A 26618-nucleotide genomic window follows, 5' to 3' on the forward strand; every position below is an offset into this window, starting at 1 on the left:
GGGAGTAGTCTTGGCTCCGTCCCCTGCTGGATCCATGAGCTATCCAGGTCCCCCCATCAAGACTCATTCTCTAATCTATCCCCCAGTTTTGAAGCCATGGGATTCAGGATTTCTGTGCGTGTCGGACTCGTTGCAGAGAAAGCTCCCTTCCTGTATGCTGGGGATACTCTTGACGAGCGGTATTCTAGCCCCTTCTGAGCAGAGCAAGTCTCAGAGCTGTGGCATCGGTGTCAAGTCCAGAGGATTGGGATCGGCTCCATCCTTATCTGAGCCATCCCTTCCCTTAGGCACTTCTGCCCTCAATAGCTTGGGCCCGATCCCTTCTGGAGGTGCTGGGTCTGGGGTGAGGCCTGTCCATTTTTCCTTGATAGTTTTGGCTCTGGGGGAAGTGGAAAGGGCTCCTCCTGATCCTTCGGCCTTCCAGATAGCTAATTTTTCTTCCCATTTGGAGATTCGACCACAGACTTCCTCATTCTGCCCCTGTACCTCCATCAGATCCAGGCCTTTCTTGCTCTTGTCCTGCCCCGAGTCTTCCCATCCCAAGCAGCCATCAAGATTTCCCTACTCACAAGGGTTCCCCTTCTGATACTTCCGCAGAAAACCCACCTAAGGAAGTCCCTTGGAAGAAGACGTGCAACAGGAGGCATGTGGACTCCCCCTTGAAGTCTTTAACCGAAGATATTGACTTTGATGAGGGGGAAGGATCCCCCCATCCCCACCTGAAGGCATCTCCTTTGGAGACATCTTAGAGATCCTGAAGCAAAAAGGTAGGTGGTCTGCCCAACCACCTTCCTCTGAGGAGTCATTTTTCTGGGAGACATTTGGGATGGGCCCTTCTACATCCTGAGTGACTCCCCTCGGCAGACATGCTGGTGTAGATTTTAGTATCTTGTTGTGCTTGGAAGGAACCAGACACTATTGAGCCCATATCCAAGTGTCCCGACAGGTTTATAGTACCCCCTGCAGACAGGAAGCACTGGAGTAAGGGTCCTATAGTCATTGCTATTGTGGTGGAGATGGCCACCAACAAACAGCTGGCAGAGGAAACTGTCAGTTTCCATCTGCCGAATAAGGAGTCTAGAGCATTGGACAGAATTGGGAAGCGTGTTTATACCTCAGCAACATTTGCACTGAGGTCGTTAAACTATCTGGCTCATTTCACCTGGCTTCAGAGGGACCTGATCAAAGAACTGTTGGTTTCTCAGTGAGTCCATGCCTGTGGAAAATTTTAAGAAAGTTTTCCAAAGCTGACCACACTTTTGTCTGTCACTAGCTCTTTGATGAGATTAATCTCCCTTACCATGGATGGCAACTCGCAAGTAAGCCAGTTCATGCCTTTCCTTAAGGAGGCATGCTTGGATGAGGCTGTGTGATTTTCTGGATCCCTTTCGGGCATCATTTGTTAATGCCCGTTATGATGGCTCCTCTCTTTTTGGGCAGTCAGTTGGAGACGCACTTACCTGCAGCAAGAAGGAAGAAGACACTCTTTCTGCTGTTGGAATCAAGTTTTCTACCTCCCAAGAGGTCTTTCTCCAGGAACCAATGTGGCGGAGGAAAATGTGGTTCTGCAAGTCCCAAGGGCCTTTTCAAGACCCGTGCGGAGAACCCTCCTCTAGAGGCAGAGGAGGAGGGTTTGATGGTAGCTGCTGCCCCAGAGGCAGAGGGGGTCCACAGAACCTGGGCTTTAGGGACCCCCTCCCAGTATGCCCTAACAGCACTCCTAAAGCACTGCCCTGACTGTTTGTCTCTGGAGGCAGTCTGGGGACGATTAGCTTTGCACCACAATGCCTAGACCCAATTGACTCAAAATCGTTGGGTGTTGAGTGTGATATCTAGAGGTTATTCTATTCCCTTTTCCCTCTCACCTCAAAATCAAAAAGCCTTCCCCACTTTCCGCCAGGTCAGTGGGAACAGGCAGCACAGGAAATTCAATAGCTGTTGCAAAAAGTGTCGTCCAGGAGGTCTCAACCAAACATAGAGGATTCAGAACCTACTCCCACTTCTTTTTAGTGCCAAAAAAGACAGGGGACCCAAGACCCACTCTGGATCTCAGCAAGTTAAATGAATAAGTAAAGAAGGTGAGGTTCCATATGGTTACGGTTCAGTCCATTCTGCTACTGTTGCACAAGGATGACTGGATGTGCTCTATAGATCTCAAGGACACATACTATCACATCAAAATAGATAAGTGCTCCAGGAGATATTTGCTCTTCTGTCTGGGAGCCAGTCACTACCAGTTCAGAATACTGCCCTTTGGACTCACCAGTGCCCCTTGGGTGTTCACCAAATGCATGGCAGTGGTAGCCACTCACCTGAGACTCAAGGGATTCCAAGTGTTTCTACATTTAGATGATTGGCTGATAACCGTTCCCACAAGGCATTGAGTAATCCAAGCCAGTGACTACTTACTCCAGTTAGGGAACTCCCTGGGCATCACTATAAACATGAGCAAGTCCAGTCTTACCCTGGTTCAGAATCTAGAGTTCACAGGTACGCAACTCAACACAAGGGATCAGATAGCTTGTCTTCCTTTACACCAAGTAGCCAGATTTTACATGCAGGTTCTACAGTGGACATTAGCCAGTCAGTGGTCCATCCTATCTCAGCCCTTGTTCCTTCGCATCAAATTGACTCCCATGTGCAGGCATAGTCAGTTGATGGATTCAGTCAATGTTATTCTCAGCAAATAATTTGTGAACAGTCTCCCAATAGCCACTGTGACCGCTGATGCTTCCCAGTTCAGGTGGGGGGTATTACAATGGGAAGATGGTCCAAGGCCTCCTGAGACCAAGATGCATATCAGTGTCCTAGAGATGAGAGCTGTCCTTCTAATGTTGCAAGCCTTTCAGGACGTTCTCCCTTGGGAGTCTATTGCAGTCCACACCAAAAACATGTCAGTTTTGTGGTACATCAACAAGCAAGGAGGAGCCCATTCTTATCCCCTGTGCAAGGAGGCTATGAGAGTGTGGGAGTGGGCGATGTCTTCTGACCGCCTTCTAATTGCAACACATATCCTCGGGAAAACCAACAATCTAGTGGACAGACTCAGCAGATCACTTATGATTCAACATGAGTGGTCCCTCAAAAAATTAGTAGTGAACATGATCTTCAGCAGTTGGGGTGAACCTTGCTGTGATGTCTTTGGCTCTCCCCTGAACAACAAATGCAGTTCTTTGTTCTGATCTCTCCTCCGGGGGAGTCCCCGAGGGATGCTCTAGTCCATGATTGGCCCCTGGGTCTCCTGTATGCTTATCCTCCTCTCCCCATCATCCCCAAATTTCTTTAGAAGGCAAGCAGATTGAAGAGTTCAGTCATCCTCATTGCCCCATTTTGGCCTTGCCAAGTGTGGTTTCCTGCCTCTGGTCTCATCTGAAGTATCCTCCTTGGATACTGGAGCCAACTCAAGACCTCCTTTCTCACCTGTCAGGGATACAACACCCAAATCTTCCAATTTTGAAGCTGACTGCTTGGTTTCTCCACTTCCAGCCTTGATGAGACGGTCCAGGTTTCAGTCCCCAGTCCAAAAAATTCTGTTGGCATCACAAAAGGCTTCCACCAAGAAAATTTACAATAGCTAGTGGAAGAGGTTTGTTGTTTGGGTCACAAACAGAAACACTGATCCCTTCTCAGCACCGGTTTCAGACATGTTACTGTTTCTCAGTACCCTTTTTGACAAGGGTGCTAGCTTCTCCTCTATTAAGATATTCTTCGTGTTTCACTGTTGCAGTCATCACACTTGGGTTATCTGCCTGCAGGTAGCCCTCAGTCGGCCCGAATACCAGAGACTTAGTATTTCTGTGTCGGATGCTGTTGCTGCAGGACTGATGTCCAGTCATCAGGGGTATAAAAACAGGCAGCCAACGCCATTACATCAGTCTTTCTTGCCAAGGAGCCCGAAGCAGTTCGCAAGTGCCGGTTGGCCGCTACCTGAATTTTCATTTACAAATTGAATCATCCTGAAGTCTTTTAAAGCTAAGTACCCCGTTGGGGATCCTTTTTTCTTGCTCTAACCAATGTCAGAAAAAGTTAATAATTGTCTTGCCTTTGGAAAGCAAATACCACACCAAGATTTTCATTCCTACTGCGTCACCTGTCTAATACCTCGCTGTCGGTTTTGTGCCTTGTTCAACGCCCGAAACATTTGTCTTCGGGCCCTTTTTGTCGCCAAATACTTTCGTTCTCTTTCCTCATATTCTGAAATGGCTTCAGTAAGCTATCCGACTACCGATATTCCGAAAAAACGTAAGGATAAAGACAGAGACAGACTACACAGGTTCAAAGCTGCTGACGACGCTTCTGTTAAGCTAGTCGCCAGTTTGCCCGTACTCAGTGAGGTGCTTTTGCAACCCCTGATGCCCGCTTCAGTGGATTCGCAAGCCTCTGCTGAGATCCGTTCGGAGTCTGGTATGCCATGAGACTCTTCTACGACTATGGAACTGGCGGATGTCTCTATCTTGAATGGGTCCTGAGCTGCTGAGCATGCACCGGCTTCTGAGGAAGATCTTCACACTACCGATGTTCGACACAGACCGACTACTTCAGTTCTGTCTAAAACTACTGAGTTTCTAAGGCCAAGAGTACGCACTGCTCCTAGAAAACTGATGACCAAAGTGCATGCACCTGCTCCCTTGCCACAAAATAAAATGCTTACAATGGCAGAAAACCTTATTATGCTGATTAGGGGAAGTCAGCCTTCCCCTGCTAAGAGAAAAAGAGACCAGTCCCCAGCAGCTTCATCAGACCAAGAGTCAGACGACTCTGAGGTTTCTGATTATGAAGACATGCTCTTATCTGCTTATGAGGATTCTGATGCAGAGGAATTCATTCCCTCTACCCCTCCTCCAGAGGATTTTTATTTTGGTGAAACCTTACATACTTTAAGAGAGCATTTCCACTGGGAATGCCAAGACTATCATCAGTCCAAAAAGAGACTCAGAGAATTTCTAGACTTGCCACAACACAGGCCAGCAGTCCTGGAAGTTGATGATGTCTTTATGGAATCCAGTCTTACTCCTGATGCTTTACCTCCTGCCCCTAGGAAGCCAGACAGGTACTACAGAGTACCTGACTCTCACAAATTTCTTTTAAAAAATCCTACTGCTGACCCAGAGATCATTTCCCAGGGGCCTAAAGGTATCAAGGCAACTACAGCTAAGAATCCCACCCCTTCGGACAGGGATTCCAGAGCTTTGGACAGATGGGGTAAGAAAGTATATACCTCTGCAACTCTTGCCATTAGGGCTTTGAATTGGCAGTTTTACATGCTGAAGTACCAACAACATATTATGGAACTTGTTAAGCAAAAAATAGCTACTTTCACAGACTCTGCAGAAAATAAAGAATTGCAAGAGCTTATGCATTCTGCAAGCCAAGTCAGCAAGCATGCATTGCAGTGTGGCTTTGACACCTTAGAAGCATTTTGCAGGGCAGCAGTCACTGGTTCTGTACTGAGAAGGCATGCTTGGCTTAAGCAGCAGACCTTGCCAGATCATGTCAAATCCAAGTTACTAGACGCTGCTTTGAACAAGGACAATCTGTTTGGCTCCAAAGCAGAAAAGGTTCTTAAAAAGGTGGAAGAAAAAGGCTAAATCTATGCAAACAGTCAAATAATTCTTGCATGTAGATTCAGTAGGCATTGCCCCTCGAATCATTGTTCCTTTCCAGCCCCCTCAAGGCCATCTGAAATTAGACCCAGGGGAAACAGACCACCCAGATTACAGTCTCAGGGTGTCCAGAGATATAAGCAATGGAGTACCTCCACCTCTAAAGCAGGGAGTGCTAAACCACCCCCTTACGGAAAGAATTCCCAGTGACTTCTCAACTCCACTCCCCTTGTCTGCCCAACTGCTTGTGCCCCTAGGAGGAAAACTTGCCCTATATGCAAAAAACTGGATCCCCATCACCAAAGGCTGATGGGTCCTCAACACTGCATCCCAGGGGTACAAATTTTACTTCCACTCGCTGTCAACCCCAAAAGGGTTCCCAGTCCTCCCTCTAAACCAGTGGGCAGAGACTCAAAACCAAGTCCAAACCCTTCTCTCTATAAGGGCAATTCAGCCTGTTCCTGCGGAACAGACAGGTCAAGGATTCTATTCCAGACTTTTCCTAGTACCCAGAAAAGAGGGCACTTGGCACCCAATCCAGGTCTTTCCATTCTCAACACCTTCCTGGTGGTACCAAAATTAAAAATGCTCACCCTGCAGCAGCTTCTACCTATGCTAGCCAAAGATGCCTGGTTAGTCACCCTAGACTAAAAAGAAGCCTATCTGCACTTCCCTGTAAGGGAGTCATGCAGAAAATATCTACGCTTCAGGGCAGGATCTATGCAGCATCAGTTCTCTGCACTTTCCTTTGGCTTATCCACTGCCCCTAGAGTATTCACAAAATGCCTGGCTGCAGCCATCACTTACTGCAGACAGAGAAATATTCAAATTTACCCATACTAGGACGACTGCCAGATTCAGGAAGACAGTCAGGAAATGCTGTTGCAGCACCTGACATTTGTAATAAACCACCTAACCTCCCTGGGGTACACCATCAATGAAAGGAAATCAAAACTAGTCCTCAGTCAAAAGATTGTATTCCTGGGAGCAAGCTTGGACACAGCATCCCAGATGGCATTCCTCAATCCAGAAAAACAAGCATATCTGACAGGCTATTTTACTCAAATTGCCACCAGAACCCAGCTATCTGCAAGGAAAATCCTGCAGGCCCTAGGGCTCATGGCCTCATGCCATCCTACTAATTCCATATGTCAGACTGCATATGAGGAAACTTCAGTGGTACTTAAAAAGTCTTTGGTGCCAACATTCTCAGGACCTGGAAACTCTCATTCCCATAATCCCCTGTCTAAGGACAGAGTTTCTTTGGTGGGCAGCAGCATGCAACCACAACAAGGGACTGCCCTTTACCCAACCCCATGCTGCCCCGACCCTAACCACAGACACATCAGACTATGCCTGGGGGCACACATGGATGGCAAGTGCATTCAGGGCCACTGGAGCCCAAGTCAAATGCATCTGCACATCAACCAGAAGGAGATGCTAGCTGTGCAGCATGCTCTGACAGCTTTCAGATCCCTACTCTCACCAGGACACCTGCTAATAAAAACACAAACCACAGTTATGTGGTACTTCAACAAGCAGGGTGGAACCCACTCTTACCCATTCTGCAGGCTAGCGATGGCCCTGTGGAACATGGTCTTGGACATGCAGGACCATCTGCAAGCTCAATTCCTGCCAGGCAAACAAAACTCACTGGCAGGCAATTTAAGCAGAAATCTCCTAGACCCACAAGAGTGGCAACTGGAGCCCAGCACCTTCAACCTTCTGATTCAGAAATGTGGGACCCCAGAGGTGGATCTCTTTGCCTCCGCCTGCAATCACCAGCTCAGCAGATTCTGCACCAGGACACCTCACAGCAGGGCCTGGAAAGTGGATGCCCAATCCTTCCAGTGAGTAAAACCTCTCAATCTATACCTTTCCCCCTCTGCCCCTCCACTCAACAGTATTGCTCAAGATAAGACATGACAGACCAAGGACAATTCTGATTGCCCTGGACTGGCCATGCCAAAACTGGTACCCACTCCTGCGAAGCCTGTCATCAGTGCCACCCTGGCACCTACACCAGAGCCCAACCCTACTCTCTCAACAGGGGGGACAGATCTTGTATCCGCAACTGTAAACCATAACTCTTGCAGCCTGGCTTATTCCTTGAATTCTCCCCCAGTAACCAGCCTAAGAAAGCAGGTGCTTGGCGTCATCCTTGAAGCCAGAAAACCCAGTACAAGGAAATCCTATGCTTATAAGTGGAAAAGGTACTGCTCCTGGATTCAGTCTAAAGGAGAGGACACAACTCTGCCCTCCTTGCCTGTAATCCTGGAATACTTAGCAGATCTACTCCATAGAGGCTTATCCTTCTCCTCCATTAAGATCCATACCTCTGCCATTTTGGTTCATTACAACACTGAGCCACCTCTCTTCTCTCACCCTTATCAAACAGCTCCTGAGAGGGGCAAACAACTTAAGGCCACCAAGGAGAGCACCCACCCCTGCTTGGGACCTTAACTTTGTACCGGAAAAGCTCATGCTACCCCCCTTTGAACCTGCAGCATCAGCAGAGTTAAAATTCCTGTATTGAAGAACAGCCTTGCTTCTGGCCATCACTTCAGCTAGGAGATTGTCTGAGCTACAAGCCCTTCATTATTTTCCATGCTGACAGGGCTTCCCTCAGGACTAACCCTTCCTTTATGCCTAAAGTGGTGTCCAGTGTGGCTCTCAACCAATCTGTCCATTTGCCTACCTTCTTCCCTAATCCTCAAAATAAAGGGGAAAGGATCTTGCACTCCTTGGACGTGCACAGACAGCTCAGATTCTACCTTGATAGTACTAAGCACTTCAGAAAATCTGACCAGTTACAGTTACTAGTCAGCTTTGCAACAGGGGAGAGGGCAAGGCCATTTCTAAGCAAACCATTTCCAAATAGATAGCACATTGCATCCATTTCTGCTGCAAGCACCATGGGAAACCAACCCCTCAGGGGGTCAGAACACATTCCACTACGGCAACTTCTACCTCTACAGCATTCCTCAAGGGAGTCCCAACCAGGGATATCCTGGAAACTGCTATCTGGAGTTTTGTACACACCTTCACCAAGCATTACCACCTGCCTATCTTTTCCAAATCCAGGGCAGGTTTTGCAACAGCAGTCCTGCAAGGCATTCTAGCCAGCCCTAACTCTTCTTGACTGCCTCCACTCTTCTTCAGCTTTGGGAATCTACCCAAATGTGATGACTGCAGCAGTGAAACACGAAGAACGTAGAACAGTTGTGTACACTTCCCATAAATGTAGATGTTCGAGTGTATTCACTATTGCAGTCCTGGTTTCCCTCCCTCCAGCCCCCAGTTTTTCTCTCTCTCTCTAAACTCTCTATGCCTTTTATTACCCCCCCCCCTTCAGGGGTATTGGTATTTACTTTTTACTGGTGGTGTTTTCTCCCACCATAACTTAGCTCCCTGTTGGGGGGGCTCCTGACATTTGGGGCAAGAAAAACTGATGTAATGGCATCGGCTGCCTGTTTTTATACCCCTGACTACCTGAGGTCAGTCCAGGAGCTACGGCATCTGATGCAGAAATACGAAGTCCCTGGTATTCTGGCCAACTGAGGGCTACCTGCAAGCAAATAACCCCAAGTGTGATGACTGCAACAGTGAATACACTCAAACATCTACATTTATGGTAAGTGCACACAACTGTACTTTTTGTATAATGGTTAAATGCAGCTTCTGCCTAAGGGTGTGTGTGTGTGTGTGTGTGTGTGTGTGTGTGTGTGTGTGTGTGTGTGTGTGTGTGTGTGTGTGTGTGTGCGTGTGTGTGTGTGTGTGTGTGTGTGTGCGTGTGTGTGTGTGTGTGTGTGTGTGTGTGTGTGCGCGTGTGTGTACGCGTGCGAGTCTATATGCACACTTGCATATATATTTTGCTGTGTTAGTGGGGGGATAGTACATAGTAAGAGAACTGTCTCCTCCTCCTGTATCCTTTCAGGCCTACACATGCATGTTGTTAATGTATGCCAAGGGGATACCTCTAGAGGGTGTCCACACAGACAACCACTCTCAGCATAGTCCTGTATTCACAGTTACATGTGCCCTCAAGCCCATACTGTTCTGTCTGTGGAGTTCACATTTCACCTCTGCAGCTGTGTGACATTTGTTACATACCCCAGTTCTATACATAAGTATGTCTGCTCTTGTCAGTGCTGTTTTTTTTTCCAGTGAGGTATCTCAATGTCCATACCATATTTGTAGCCACTGCTCTTCTCCTATCCCTGTACAGTCCTGCACATTCATATGTAGCCAGGCTAATGTACTGGTTAACATTAGTGGCCTACTGTTTCCGGACATCACTGATCTGCAGTTGTGGTTTCCTCTACATAGGTGCACTCATGTCCTCCACAGGGGGTGGATGGCAGAAGTAAAACAATTTTGTTTAGTATGAGAACAGCTTCCTGCTACAGGTACTCTGGACCCATGGAATACAACTTTTGGGGAAAAGGGGGGGTGTTCTCCAGGCTCTGTGGGACCACGTATTGGATAGAGTGATATATGATGTCAGTGTTGTGGCTGAGAAAAATCACATGAGACAGCAGTGTCAAACATGTGTTAATAACATATGTCAGGTCTCGAGAAAAAGAACCTAGCATTGCTATAGACAGTTTTGCATCTGGAAAGGAGGCCACCTCTCAGTGCAAGCCTCATATATGAGACATTCTAAGCATTCCTTCATGGAAATGATGAGGGTACTGATATAATACGTGGACTGACTGGACAAACCCCATGAATTTTACAGCAGTAATACATAACCAGACCATAGAGAGAAAAGGTACCAACAGAGTTGTTTCCCATAGGTGCATTGGATGTTTGGGTATGGAGGAATACCACCACAGGTATGTGTATGTTTTGTACCTGCATGTTTCCATCCCAGATTTTCATACTTAGTACAGGGCCACATATGTTGTATATTTTAGTCAGATTCATTCTGTTAGGTCTTACATTGTATAGTCACAAGCCAGACCATGGATAATTTTTACATTTTTAGAGACCAGGGCAAGACATCAGGGTGAGGTTAGCACCTACATAGGGTTTGCTGGCGATACCGGAACAGTTACTGAGTCACAGTCCCAGGACACATTGGCACAATCTGTCTCCCTCCTGTGGGTCCTCCTACACCTATTGTCCAGGATGAATGTGTGGCCTCACCCACACCAAACCTATGGGCTTCATAGCATGGGTGCATGCCACCCCTGTCAAGAATGGGCTCTTCCATGCCTGAAAGCATAACCACTCCTCACCCCTGGATCTGTAGCACCAGATATGTATACTGCTTCTGACTTGGATATACCTACAATAGGGAAGTCTACCAGGGATTTCCTGTAATATCCAGTGTCCAAGCCAGCCCCAGGTTTGCTGGTGACATTTGGGATTGATCAGCAAATGTGCAGGACTGTAATCCAGTCACTGTGTATAGCTATCCTTGCTAACATGACAATGATTGGTGTGCTATTTGGTTTTCATGGGGATGTCACCCTGCAGTGCCAATGCCTCCATGAGACAATGCAGCAAAGATAGTGAGGTCCCACCCTCACTTCCCCTATTTGGCAGTGTTGTCTGTGGTTATGAGTGCAAGTTTACTCAGGTCTGCCAAGGGAGGTCATTGCAGGGTGCACAACTTGTGGCTGTAACAGTAGAGGTCATCATGCTGTGCCAAGTCCCCCCACACACACACACACACCATTGGGCCATTGGTAGCAGCAGCACAGGGCCTTCAGGGTGCAGAATACCTCAAAAGAGGACCTCCCCATCCACACCAGTGCTGCCACATTAGTGTCAAAGGGGACCTGTATTTTTTTCATATCCAGCCATTGACGTGGCCTCACAGAATGGCTGTATACTGGCTCACCCACATTGTTTACATAGGAAGTATTCTATGTCACTGATGTCCTCTTTCATGAGAACTACATCTCTATCTCCAGTGATCTGCGCCCCCCCCCCCCCCAACCAGGTGTTTCTAGCTGTGTGTGAATGTGTCTTTCTGCACCTGTGAAAATGATGCTGAGATCCACACCACTCTTCTTCTGTGTGGTAAGTAAAGACTGATACATTTGATCATGCAGTACTTAGCATAGCTTTAAATAATAATGCATGCATCATTTTGTTGTATGTGTGACACCACACTGCCACTATGTATTTGTCAGGCTCTAGAGAGATGGACTAGACATTACAGCTTTGCCTGCTGATGTATACTGTGCACAGTGCTGCCTGGGGAGGATCTGCTGATGGTTGCTCTGTGTTAATATAACTGTCATTCTTGCTTGAGGATGTTAGTGGTGACTATGGCAGGTCTTAATGTTGCAGGTCTGGAGAGTCCTGGGACTGAGGGCTGGCTTGTCAGCTTCCTTGACAATCATTCTGTATAGCATACAACATGCTACAAACAGCGTACAAGCTGTGGTAAGCACATACTGCATTGTCTCCCCCACACTTGTGTAGCCAGCAGAACTGAGTTTTTAGTGGGTTGATTATGCATTCTTTGATTTGTCTAGTTTGCACATGGGTGGTAGTACAAGATATTTTGTCCATACTGGGTGGAGTTCTTTTAGGCATAATCAACTGGGGCTCCATTGGGTATTCTGTTTCTTCTGAAGTACACTCAAGGCATACGGGAAAGTGAGGCACTGTTCATACTGTTCATAGTTGTAGATATTGGGAATTGCCAGTTTACCTGCACTTAACTGGGTGGTCCTGTGGAATGTCATTGTGCAGGAAGTGAATATACAGATGATTTGACTGCCATGTATGTGAATCCTGGAAACTGATAAGGGTGCTTTGCAGACACTCTAGCTATCAGCCCCTGTGAGTTGCTTGCAAACTGCTGGACAGTTGATGGAATGTCATCCCTTCCAGTTGATATAACTCTGTTCGAGGATGCCATGTGTGTAATATATAGGTTCCAGGACTTCAGGGAAATAAACAGTGTTGAGAAGCCACATGTCGTGATGGCCGCCTTCCCTGCAGTGTTAGTGAAACAGATATGTTCATCCTCCTTGTAACAAAAATTTTCTAAAAGTATTCCACAGTCTGAATCATCTGATATACTTAAGGTGTCCCATGTTTCTCTCTTAAACGTCCCTGCGGTTAGAATAGTAGACACCTTGGTATTTACTGTATAGAAAGTCTGTGCATTTTTCCATTTCCAGTTTGTGAATCATCCATGCCAGATGCTGCTGAGGTAATACCTCTATCAACACAGAATCAGTCTGTCAGCTACTGGTCATTTAACTCATGCATATTGTATTGATAGTAATGTTTTTTATTGTGCCACCTGTGGCTACATCATGCTGTGAAACAGTGACTAGTGTCCCTTTTGGCCATCATCTACTTCTGTTCTTAAACCATTGCTGCTGCTTCAGTCATATTTGCCATTTGCAACACCACAAATTTCAGTGTACCTTTTGCCTTTAAACTCGGATGAAGCTACTTACACACTTTCATTCCTGATGACTGTGCATTGAAGCCTGCTTTCACAGTCTATTAGCAACTCATTAGACTGTGGCTGTTCATTGGCAAGTCATTTAATGACCATTTGCATTTTCCGATTACCACACCCAACATTTAGCACTTACTGCTTCTATGAATTGCCAAATAGCTGTGTATCCTCAGTTTTGGCACAGTAGGGCAACATGTTCTGTATCACTTTTATACCGGCCAATAATGTTTGCTTCCAAGATGGCTGCACATTGAGTAACAGCTTAATTCTATATCTCCCAGTATGAAAACAGAAACTTGGCAGAGAAAGCCAGTGGATCTAGTGAACAGTTTTGTGTCTTGTTCTCATGTCTCTAGCAGACAATCTGATAGAGAAATGGCTTGGAGAAAATGTTTTCTGAAAACATTTGAGTGTTTTCCCAGCTGAGAGAACTATAAAGATAAGAAAAAGCCAGACAACACTTAATAGAACCAATGGCTGTACCATAAATCTTAGCTTGCATATCCTTTCTTTTAGGTTATCTCACATCTTTGTGTGTGGCTGTCAGTTTGGAACTTAGGAGGGTAAAACTACAATATTTGAAGATGTATATAGTTTTGTGTGTTATTTAGTAAGCTAATATGTTTTAGGGGTTATTGGTGTGTTTGTATTTTTGTTTGAGGGGTTTTAAATAAAACAAAATTCTGTAAAATGTGACATAGACTTAAATGGAGATGACAAGAAAGAACGGTATAAAAGATTAACCTGCCAAGGCAGTACATGCATGTAACACAAAAACTGAAACTAGACAGTTCACAAAAAAGCTGTTGTACATAAAAGGTGGGAATAATAATTTTTTAAGAATATGATGCTTTCTGTAATATCTTTAAACGTTAATGGTCTCGCAGATAAACACACAAAAGAAAGAGTAGTGGACTATATTAAAAAATGTAGAGTGCAAATAGCTATGCTGCAGGAGACACGCTTAGAAGTGAACATGGGAATTTGATAAAGAAAGGTTTTCAGGATGGTTATTCAGCAGAATACCTCGGGCAAAGGAAGAGAGGAGTACTTGTATTAATCGCAAGAAGAGCTCCAATAGTGATAGATGAGAATAAAAAAAGACAATGATAGATTTGAAATACTAAGGGGCTACTCCAAGGGAGAAGGATTACACTGGCATGTGTTCCACCAAAAACTGTTGTAATGGAGCTTAAGAAAATTCTGGAAGAAATAATCAGGTTTCAGCAAGGATTACTCTTTATAAGTGGGGACTGGAATTTGATTTGCAACAGTGAAGATGTGTCTGGGGGGGGGGGGGGGGGGGCAGAAGGGAAAATATAACAAACGTGGGTAGATTTTTAAATAAATTTATGAAAATATGTTGGCATGGAAGATGTGAATTCAGTCCTAGGAGTTCAGAGTGAATTTACATATTATTCCCCATGATTCAAAAACTGGGTAAGGCTAGACAGAATTTACATTTCACATTGTGCATTTAATTGAAGGTCTTGATGCGCATCAAATAACTATTTCAGATCATGCGCCAATAATAACTAAAATAAAAACACAGGGTAATTTACAGAATGGGTAGTGGAAATTATTCAAGAGTTATTAGAGAAGCTAGAAATTTCTTCTGAAAGTATATCTGGGGAGTATGATAAAATTAAATTAGAGTGTAAATATAGGGTGGCAGTAAAAGAAAGGGCAATATGGGTTAAGAAGTAACAAGAATTATTTAGAGGGACTGACAAATGTTTAAGTACTGCAAAATAGGGGGAATCTCACAGAACAAGAAGAGGAGCAACAGCAAAATGTTAAACAGAAAATAAGGGATTACCTCGATAATTTACATGAGTTTAGAAAGATTGCTGTTAAGCAACTGGTTTTTGATGATAACTCTAGAGCACAAAAACGTTTAGCACAACGACTCAGGCAACAGAAAGTAGAAAGGGTGGTCACCAAACTTAGGGAGCCTATAACAAGGAAGATAAGGGATCCTACCGATGAAAAAAAGTGTAACCAAAGCTGAAACCACCAAAAATCACTGTAAGCAATGGCACTGATGGTCAAAGTCTGGAAGATGCAGATTTTAGCGTATAAACAGTTTAATTTTCCGCTTTCATCTCACCAAGACTTCATCAGAAAAACAAATGAAACAGTAAAACACCAGTATCACATCTTAAATACTTTCTTGCTACATATAATTATTCAATTAACCAATAAAAACTCCCATTGAGTCAAAAAATACCTCAGGTTAAAAAAACATACATGTTAGATCCATATTCAACTCTCAAAAACATATATAACAAAGGAGCACAACCTACTACTATAAATTTAATAAAAAATAAATAATGAATAAAACGGAAGTGTAAATTGCACTTTTCTAATAGTTAACTTCCTATGTTTCAAGGAGCATTTGATGTTTATATCTGCTTTGTGTAGTGGATGCTAAGCATTTTATGTGGGCATGACCACACGAACTTTAATGGAAAGAATGAGAGAACATATGTATAGTATCAAAACTAAGGACGACAACAATGCCTTATAAAAACATTCAGTGGCATGTAATAAATTTAAGAAGTTTTTATTTTCAGTTTTGGAGGTGGTGAAAACAGATCGGGGGGACTTTAAAAATGCTATAGAACAGAGAGAAACCTCTTGGCAAATAAAATTGGGGGCGGACAAAAGGCCAGGATTAAATGACACAATAAACATCAAATGCTTCTTGAAACATAGGACGTTAACTATTAGGAAAGTATAATTTACACTTCTGTTTTATTCATTATTTTTTATTAAATTTATAGCAGTAGGCTGTTTTCCCTTGTTGTATATGTTTTTGAGAGTTGAATATGGATCTAAGATGTGTTTTTTTTAACTTGAGGTATTTTTTGACTCAATGGGAATTTATATTGGTTAATTGAATAATTATATGTAGCAGGAAAGTATTTAAGATGTGATACTTGTGTTTTACTGTTTCATTTGTTTTTCTGATGAAGTCTTGGTGAGACGAAAGCGGAAAATTAAACTTTTTATACGCTAAAATCTGCATCTTACAGTCTTTGACCATCAGTGCCATTGCTTACAGTGAATGAAGATAAGGGATCCTATAAAAAATTAGAACTATTTTTGAAGTTCTATAAAAGTCTGTATAAAGCAGAAAAATATGGAAATCTAAAAAAGGTACAAATGGAAATGCTTATGAAAATTAAATATGCCAAGGTTAGAGGTAGAAGAAGCTGAATTACTAACAGGATAGGAGGAGATGATTTAAAAATGGTGATGTATAACCAGTCCACAGGAAAGTCCCTTGGGATAGATGGTGTTCCTCTGGAAGTTTGGAAGAAGGGAAAAACTGATACAGATCTGGAAGTTTTTAACAGTATTGTAAGAGGAGAAGTACCAACATCCTGGAAGAAAGTGGTGGTAGCTTTAATACCTAAACAGGGTAAAGATTCATCAGATCCAGCTTAATGCAGGCCCGTTTCAATATTAAACCATGACTAAAGTGTCTATATCTATAATGGCTAAAATAATGGCAAAAGTGAGGTCCAAAATTGTTAGATATGGATCAGTGTGGTTTTGTAGAGGGGAGGCAAATATTTGACAACATTAACAGAACACTGATAATCCAAAGAAAAGCAGAATGTAAGAAATTACCACTGTTGTTGGTAGGCCTTGATGCAGAGAAAGCATTTGGCAGAGTAAGCTGGGTCTTTTAAGCAGAGCAATGGAAGCATTTGCATTCCCTGATAAAATTATAAGGTGATTAGGAGGATGCATGAGGAATCGTTTGTGAAAATTAAAGTGGGTGGAGTCCTCTCTGATATTTTGTGCTTGAGCAGAGGAACCAGGCAAGGGTGTCCTCCCTCTCCTTTCTTATTTGCATTATATTTAGAACATTTGGCAAGGAAAGGGACTCATAAATTCAAGGGTATAATTGGTATGGTATTCAAGAGAAGCAAAACCAGAAAGGGACATTATAGTGTTGTGGAACATTCTGAGACAGTTTCAGATTTTTTTGGGATACAAAATTAATGAAGCTAAAACAGAGACAGTAGAGGCAGATTATGTACCTACACACAAAGTGTTTCAGCATTGTCCATATTTATGGGGGGCATGATCAAATGAAGTATTTAAGAGTATGGATTAAAAATGATTCTGGTGTGGCAGCTAAGGATATGTTGGAAGAAACTAAACAAAAGATGATACAAAAACTTAGAAAATGGAAGCTCTGCTATACGGATATCAGTAGTAAGATTGTTTTTAGTCCTTTTAGTCTTGTGCACAGATCAGGCAGGTTTTTATTAACTAGAGAAGAAATTGTGGATAGCAATTAATAAAGAGCTGAAGGATTTTGTCTAGGAGAGGAAGACTGCGAGTCAAGTGGGTTAAGCTTATTCATCCAATAGAACAAGGCGGATTGAGATTACCCGATGTGAAGCGGTATTTCAGAGTAGCACGGTTAAGTCTGCTTTACAAGGCACAAGCAGAAAACTGTGATTCAAGGTAGAAAGAGATGATGAAATGGGTTAAGCTCAAGAAACAAGGAGAGACTTGGATTATGGATGCAAACCATTAAGGAGAATAACAATAATCATATGGAATATTATATTCATAAAATTGCAGAAAGTATTCTAAGAATTAAACTAACACGGGAATGGAGAATGGTGATTCTGCCGATAGGGATGACTGCAATTAGGGATACAGAAAATAAGCAAGAATGAACTGGAATTTATTAGAGAAAACTGGCAAAAGAACCGAGGTATTGAGAACAAATGAGAGGGAAAGGTAATAGAATGGGAAGATGCCAAGAACTTATTTGGACTGCAGATTAAAGATAGCCTTCCCTGTCAAAGACTGATATTGGAGTATAAGCAAAGAGGAAGAAATAGGGGGGTCCTAAATGAGACCAGCACTGGTAGACTTTTTTAGTAGAATCTAGATCAGAAGTTGCCGATAAGAAAGGAATACTTGGTAGAGCATATAAAACATTGCATGGTAACTATAAGAATCAATCAGAGGAGGTTAGAAATGATTGGGAAGAGAGATTGGATAAGCAATTCACAAAGAAGCAATGGGGGGATATATGTATGTCTCCCAAATATGCAACAAAGTCTAGAAGCTTTAGGATCTTTGCTTGGAAACGTTTACGTGGGTATTTTTATACCCCAAGTAGACTGCAAAGAATTTTTCCGTAGGTACACAGCAAGTGTTGGGGTGTGATGGGGAAGAAAGAGGTAACTGGGAACATATTTTGTGAGAATTTAAAGTTAGCAGACTTTAAAGATTCCCTACAGACTGCTCCGTCGGAGATACTTGGTGAGAAAATTGGTGTAATGAAGGAAATTATTTTTTTGAGTTATGATACAGAATTGGAATTGCCTAGACATTGTAAGGTCTTGCTGACTCTAGTTATGATGGCTGCCAAAAAAGCAATTACTAGAAAATGAAAATCAAAGTCAAAACCAACTTTACTAGAAGTAGCAAATATAGTAACAGAGATAAAACAACTGGAATTGGGATCTTTAGAAAAGGGTAGGAGCAAATTACATAGAAAAACATGGGAGGCGCGGTATCAGTACATGCAGAGGAGGAATGCGGTTTAAATGAAGGCAGGATTTGAATGAGCTATGTAATGTTTGACTGACAAGGGCTGGATATATTATAAGTGATGTATAATGTTTGCAGCTCCAGTTGTGTCTGCATAGTTTGTAATGTATAATGTTTGCAACTGAAATTGCATCAGTATGGTTCAGTTTCATTTATATTAATGTAAGATTGTTTAAAAAAAAAAAAAAGGCGCATCATCAGGTAGAGGAGGAGACCATTAAGGATCTGTGAAGTTCCTCTGCGTTAGTTTCATTTTTTTTCTCCACTCAGTAAGATCACTGTATTTGATTCTTTTTCTGAAGCAGTAATCTATACCTTCATTCCAGTAAGGACAAAGGGTGGAAACGTTTAAGCAAAGGACATCAAGTAATTTTGCAAGCCCTAAAACAAAAGAGATGCATGGGGAAACATTGCCATGTATATCTTGGAAGAAATGAAAGAAAGAAGGGGTTCAAGGCGATGAAAAGTCATCTGTATGTTTAAAATATTAAGAACACTTTAGAGTGGCATGTTTCCAGAGAGATGTTTAAGGGTGAGAGGACATGACATGAGGATTTCGGGGAAATTATACACACTAATGAAATAATTATTCTTTCGAGAAGAGCAGTAGAACATGCATGAATTTCTCAGTGATGGTGATGGGAGAGTTCATCTCTAGAAACTGGCATGATAGCTCCTAGTAACAAGAGAAATAAAGTGAAGCTTAATATTTAGCATCTTCCTTTGGATTTTTTAAGTTCTTATCCCACTGTTTTTTTCCTGTGGTAGGTGCATACAAAATATTTTGTCATACATTTCCTGCAGAGAAGACGTGCTGCCCTTTTACTCACAGCGCTGTCCTTGATCTCCAACGCAGTTAATATGTTTTTATTAGACGTGGCTGTTCATTTCCTGTCATCACTGTGGCTTAATTATGTGCATGTAATTAGTATGGTTTTAGTTGTGTCTGATATGTCTTCTCTTTCAAGTAGCTGCACACTAGTGGAATGAATCCTGAAATGAGCAAGCCTTATTCTTTGTAATCTTTAGTTTTTACATGAGTTAATTATGTCTTAAGTACTCACTTTATGGCAATTCCTTATTTCATCTGCCTTTCCCTGTTTTATCTTCAGAGCAGCTGGAAGCAGTTTCCATGACACTCAGTACTGAGGTGTCCTGCTACCTGTTTGGACCTGTGCAGTCACTGTGATGCTCAGTATGAAGTGCCTTGCTGTCTGTTTGGACCTGTTATCTCAGTGCTCACAGTCACTTCATTACGCATGCATTGCAGTAACTTGCTATAGTTTTCAAGTTTAACCAAGTTTTGTATGTTTTTTCTGTTTTAAATAATTCACAATCAACTGCATTATCTGCATTTTTCTGTTTGGAAATTATATCATATATCAATTATATCATATATAAAATAAGGATCAGACACTGGATCCTACCCAATTTGGCTTTGTCAAGGGCAGATCCTGCCTCTTGAACTTGGTCGACTTTTTCGAAACAGTCACTAAGGCCATTGATGAGGGTAAGGCAGTTCACACAGCCTACCTTGACCTAGCAAAAGCGTTCGACACAATACCCCACTCGGGCATCATAGAAAAGCTCACCAGCTTAGATGTAAACCCATATGTCACAAGATGGGTTGCAAACTGGCTCAAGGACAGGACCCACAGGGTTAGAGTTGCTGGTGCCATGTCAGACTCTAAGCCGGTCACGAGCGGTGTCCCACAGGGCTCAGTCCTGGGCCCCCTCTTGTTCGGCATTTATTTTCTGAAGTGCAGGCAAACATAGGGGGATTGTGGCTGACAAAATTTGCAGATGACTGCAAACTGGGCACCATAATTGACACTCCATCAGACACAGACATCCTCCAGAGAGGTCTCATAGAAATGGATAACTGGTGCCAGAGCCATGGCCTTAAGCTAAATGCCAAAAAATGTATAGTCATACCCTTTGGGAAAAACAAGGTAACCCCTAATTACCACATAGGTGGTAATCCATTAAACACGGAAGAAGTTATCAGGGACCTGGGGACCCAAGTTGACAGTAACCTCTCTTTGACACTCACATTGCCAAAGTGGTTAGGAAGACCTTCTACATTGCCCACCTGATCATGAAGGGATTCACATCCAGATCAGGAGAGGTCATTGTACCCCTGTACTCTTCACTTATCAGACCAATGATTGAGTACAACGCCCCATTCGGAATGTACCTTACCCGACACCTGCAGCAGTTGGAAAGACCCCAAAAGTTCCTCACCAAAAGGATAAAGGGGCTCAAACATATGTCATACGCTGCCCGACTGAAGAAACTCCAGCTCTATTCAGTCGCATACCGTCTGCTCAGAGGTGATCTGTGCCTGACATACAAGGCCATGTCCAACCTAATTTAAATTAAACCTAAATTTAAATTTAAAATAACCTAAATTAATGGACATGCTCCACCTCAAAAAATCCAAATCCACCAGAGCCACGAGAGCAAAAGACTTAAACCTCAACACGGATATAAATAGGACGTGCTGGAGGGACAGATTCATCACCCAGAGACTCCCTACACTATGGAACAGAATCCCAGTCCATGTGAGGCAGAGCCCCTCACTGACTCTGTTCAAGAGAAATCTTGACGAGTGGATGGGAGATCGTAGGTTTACCCCGGGAATCATCTCTGTGTCACTGCTGGACAGAGGCACAGCAAACTAATGGGTATAGTATTCTCATCCTAAGGGGTGGTGAAAACCACACACACTCTGGCTAGGCTTATAAATGCCATAGGGCAGAAAGCCTAGTATGAACATATGAACCTATATGTCTGAATAGGTGTTACTTAATGCAAAACTTGGACCGCTATAAGCAAATTATCTTGGAAAATTTGGCTTGCTCTGTGAATTGTCAGACCTTCATTGAGTGGTACACTGATTCATTTCCCACTGCTGTAAGGCATCACCCCACTCCAGTGCAGCATGCGGTCTTCATACAGGCAGCCATGTGGGTTGCTTGTGCCCTCACTGGAATCCTGGCAATGAGGGTATTTGTATGGCCTAACCTCACCCTAGGCAGGAAAATGAGCGACTTGTGCCAGTGAGAGGATCTGTAGTACTTTCTTCCTGTGGGTATCTATGTCCATATAGATACATACATTTTGGATATATATGTCCTGTTTTACCCCCAAGATGGGGCACACCTTTCCTCTCCTGATAGTTTCATTAAATGTCAGAGGTTTCCCAGTTGCACTCACGTCACCTGGGTTGTTGTCAGATCTTTATACCCCTGTCACAGGTGCTTGAATTGCAGTGTATTAATGCCATCCTCTCTCATACATACTGGGCTGTGCAGAATGAATCACAGTCAGATGCAGATACAGCCAGATCTTTAGCTTGAGTGATAAAGCTCAGTGACCCAGATGACCAAGGTCAGAGAGCAGTGAAAAGAGGTGGGAGTGAGTGATGTCCTCTGCTGGCTCACTCATTTTGGAGCGAGGGAGGTAGATCTGTAAGAATGATTGCTAACTAATGCTGCAACTTGCAACAGAGTGAATGGTCATAGCTTGTTACTGATGCAGAGTAAGCTGTGTATGACACTGTAACTGGAAGTCTCATGTGAGATTCAAAGGGCTGATATTGTGCATCCCTGTTTCCTCAATATGCACACCAGATCTCTGAGAGGATGGGTTTAAACAGTTTTAAAGATCCTTTCTTACCTCGTGGGGAGATGTTCTTCGTGTTTCACTGTTGGAGTCATTACATTTGGGTAATCTGCTTGCAGGTTGCCCTCAGTCAGCCTGATTAACAAAGTCTTGGGTCCTGCGTTGGTTGCTGTCCCTTCTTCCATGACGTCAGGTCGTCAGGGGTATAAAACATGCAGCCAACGCCATTACATCAGTCTTTCTTGCTGTGTGGTGCCTGAAGCAGAAGCAGTTCGCAAGTGCTGGTCGGCCTAGTCCTGAAATTTTCGTTTTTGAGTTTCAGAACCGAAATCTTCAACTAAAGCCAAGTACCCCATTGGGGAAACTTTTTCTTTCTCCTTACCGATGTCAGTAAAAGTTAATAATTGCATTACTTGTGGAAAGCAAATACCTCATAAAGATTTTCACTCGTACTGTATTCCTTGCCTAAGCCCTGTCAAAGACGTACCTTGCTGTTGGTTTTGTGCTTTATTTAATCAGCTTGCATTACTTGTGGAAAGCAAATACCTCATAAAGATTTTCATTCGTACTGTATTCCTTGCCTAGGCCCTGACCACGACGTACCTTGCTGTCGGTTTTGTGCTTTATTTAATCAGCACACTATCCGTCGTCTGTATATTTTGCCTCTAAATATTTCGGTTCTCGGTTTAATTATCCAGAAATGTCATCGGTTAGCCATCCGACTATTGGGATTCCAAAAAAATGCAAAGATAAAGACAGAGACAGGCCACCGAGGTCCAAAACTACCGATGACGCTTCTAACCCAGTTGCCAGTTTGCAGGTACTTAGTGAGGTGCTTTCGCAGCCCCTGAAACCCGCTACGTCTGATTTGCAGGCCTCTACTGAGACCCATTCGCAGTCTGGTATGCCGCAAGATGCTTCAACTATGGAACCCACGGATGTCTCTACCTTGAATGGGTCCAGAGCCGCTGTGCAGGCACCGGCTTCTGAGTGTGTTTTTAGGCTTACGGACTTGCATATTAAATCGACGCCTCCTTCTTTACTTAGGCCTAAATCTTGATCCATGTCTAAAAAACTGACGCCCAGGCCACATGCTCAGGCCTCTATGCCTAAAAAACAAATAAGAATGGCTGAAGATCTAATAACTCTAATCAGGGGTACCCAACCCCCCTCCCCCTTCTAAGAGGCCTAGGATTGATCGGGATTCTGTTTTTCCTGACTCTTCTGATGACCTGGATTTGTCCTTACCTACTTATGAGGATTCTGATGCAGAGGACTCTATTCTCTCTGCTTCCCCTCCTAAGGATTTTTCTTTTGGGGAAACCTTACATTCTCTAAGGGAGCATTTCCACTGGGAAAGCCAGGATTACTCTGATTCAAAAAAGAGGCTTAAAGATTTCCTTCTCCTACCTCAGCATAGGCCTTTAGCTATTCCTCCTGTACTGGACATTGTTGATGATGCTTTCTCGGAATCTAGTTTGACCCCTGATTCCCTGCCTCCTGCTCCCAGAAAACCTGACAGATACTACAGGGTCCCTGAGTCCCACAAGTTCCTTTTCAAAAATCCTATTGCAGATCCAGAGACTATTTCACAGGGGCCCAAGGGCATTAAGGCTTCTACTGCTAAAAATCCTACCCCTTCTGATACAGACTCCAGGGCGTTGGATAGATGGGATAAGAAGGTTTACACTTCTCCAGCCTTGGCCATTAGGGCTTTAAACTGCCAGTTTCATATGTTAAAATATCAGGAACATGTTATTGGACTTCTTAAACAGAAAATGATGTTGATTCCTGACTGTGTGGAAAATAAAGAATTACAGGATTTAATGCATTCTGCTGAACAAGTTGGAAAACATACTTTGCAATGTGGTTTTGATTCATTAGAGGCCTCTTGTATTGCTGCTGTTACTGGGTCTGTGCTCAGAAGGCATGCTTGGCTTAAGGAGCAATCTTTGCCTGATCATGTTAAAGCTAAATTGTTGGATGCTCCTTTAAATCATGACCGCCTGTTTGGCAACAAGGCTAAGGAATTTCTTAAAAAGATGGAAGATAAAGCTAAATCTATGCAAACTGTTAAAGATTTTTTACAAGTTCAACCTCCTAGATTTAGTAGGCACTGGCCCTATAAGAATTGGTCCTTTCCAGCCCTTTCCAGGTCTTCTCAAGTAAAACCCAGACACAGCAAAAACCCCAGGTTTCAGTCCTAGGGGACTCTCAGAACTAAGCAGTGGGGGGCCTCCACTTCCAAGTCTTGGAATAATAAGACTCCCCCCTATGGTAAACTGTCTCAATGACTTTTTTTTTTTAATTTCGAAGGACTTATCATCTGACTGCCCCTTTGCAGGGAGAGATTGCTCTTCATCCAAAGAATTGGGAACTCATTACCCAGGACAAATGGATTTTAAATATAGTGTCCCAGGGATACAGATTTCACTTCCACATGTTGCCAACACAAAGTGGATGGCCGGACCTACCCCCAAATCAATGGGCAAAGGCCCAAAAACAAGTACTTTCTCTCTTAAGCATGGGGGCTATTCATCTGGTACCAGAAGAGGAAAAGGGGCAAGGTTTCTACTCGAGACTTTTCCTGGTACCCAGGAAAGGCAATTCATGGCGTCCTATCCTGGACCTGTCTACTCTAAACGCCTTTTTGGAGATTCCAAAATTCAAGATGCTGACTCTTCACCAATTACTTCCTATGCTAGGCAAATATGCCTGGTTGGCAACACTAGATTTAAAAGAAGCATAACTGCACATCCCAATCAGGGAATCTTGAAGATACCTACGCTTCAAAGCAGGCTGCACGCACTATCAGATGTTCATCGTGCATACAGCTGCAGTCATAACAGATGGGTTCTCCTGCCATCAGGCGGGTCCTCGGTCGGCCGAATTCCAAAGTCTAGGTCTGGCGTCGGTTGGCGTCGCTTCTTCCCTGACGTCAGTGCGACAGGGGTATAAAAGAACCAGCCGACGCCATTTTCTTCAGTCTTTCTTGCTGCGCGGTGCCCGAAGAAGAAGCAGTTCGCAAGTGCCGGTTGGCCAGCTCCTGAAATTACGAAAATTTTGCAACCAAAGTCTTCTTGAAAGCTAAGTACCCCGTTGGGGAAACTTTTCTTGCCTCAGACTGATGTCAGACAAAGTTAATAATTGTATTTCATGTGGGAAGCAAATACAGCATAAGGATTTTCATTCCCTCTGTATTCCTTGTTTAGGCCTAGACCACGACGTCTCGGTCTGTCGTTTTTGTGCTACATTCAACAAACGCACCATTAAGCATCAGGCGGAGTTCGCCCAGCATTATTTTGGCAAAAAATTTAACTATATTATGTCGTCGGATACTCCGACTCCAGTTTTGACTAAAAAGCGCAAAGATAAGGACCGACACACAAGGTCCGCGGCCTCTACCGACACCACGCCAAAGCCGACTACAGGTGGTCTGGTTCTCAGCGAGGTGCCTACGCAGCCCCTGACTACCGACGGCACTTCATTGGCGGTGTCTTCTGTGCCCAAGGTCGCAGGCTTCTCGGCCCACACCCCGACTACAGATACCGAAGCCACTCTTGGTGGTGAATCTCAAAATGTAGACAGGTCTGCCTCTTCTCAAGGTGTCTTCAGACCTTCCTCTTCTTTTTCCATCAATGCTTTCACTAAGTCTAAAACAGCCATGCATTCTAAGAGACCAGCTACACAGGGCCCATCTCCAGGCCCCATGCCTAAAAAACAGATGCTTAAAATGGCTGAGGATTTAATTACTCTGATCAGGGGTTCTCAACCCCCCCCCCCCCCGGACAAAAGGCCCATAGTGGAGGAAGAATCCCCCTCCTCCTCTGATCAGGCCTTCATTATATCAGAGCACTCTGATGAACAGGAACATTCTTACTCCCCTTTTGAAGATTCTGATGCAAAGGAGTCCATTCCCTCTGTATCCCCCCCAGAGGATTACTCATTTGGGGAAACCTTGCATACCTTAAGGGAACACTTCCACTGGGAAGGCCATGAGTACTCAGATTCCAAGAAAAGGCTTAGGGATTTTCTCTTGCTACCTCAGCACAGCCCTCTGGCTATACCTCCTGTCTTGGACATACTAGATGATGTGTACTCGGAGGCCTGCCTTAACCCAGATTCTTTACCTCCAGCCCCAGTCAAGCCTGACGGGTACTACTGGGTTCCTGACTCACACCAATTTCTATACAAAAGCCGTGCGGCTGACCCAGAAACTATCTCACAGGGCCCCAAGGGAATTAAGGCCTCCACTGCTAAAAATCCATTACCTTCCGAGAGAGATTCCAGACCCTTAGAAAGGTGAGGAAAAAAGGTATATACCTCGGCCACCTTAACCATGAGGACATTAAACTTCC

The 26618-nt window shown here is 43.7% G+C and overlaps 1 protein-coding gene across 1 annotated transcript in view; it reads left to right on the top strand.

The window, feature by feature from the left end:
- Positions 1-26618, top strand: part of CPEB3 (cytoplasmic polyadenylation element binding protein 3) — a 1212550-nt gene that overhangs the window by 787337 nt on the left and 398595 nt on the right. The window lies entirely within an intron of this gene.

Source organism: Protopterus annectens, chromosome 14.part0 (genome assembly GCF_019279795.1).
Source record: "Protopterus annectens isolate FY-2018-M chromosome 14.part0, PAN1.0, whole genome shotgun sequence".
NCBI classification, from domain to species: domain Eukaryota; kingdom Metazoa; phylum Chordata; order Ceratodontiformes; family Protopteridae; genus Protopterus; species Protopterus annectens.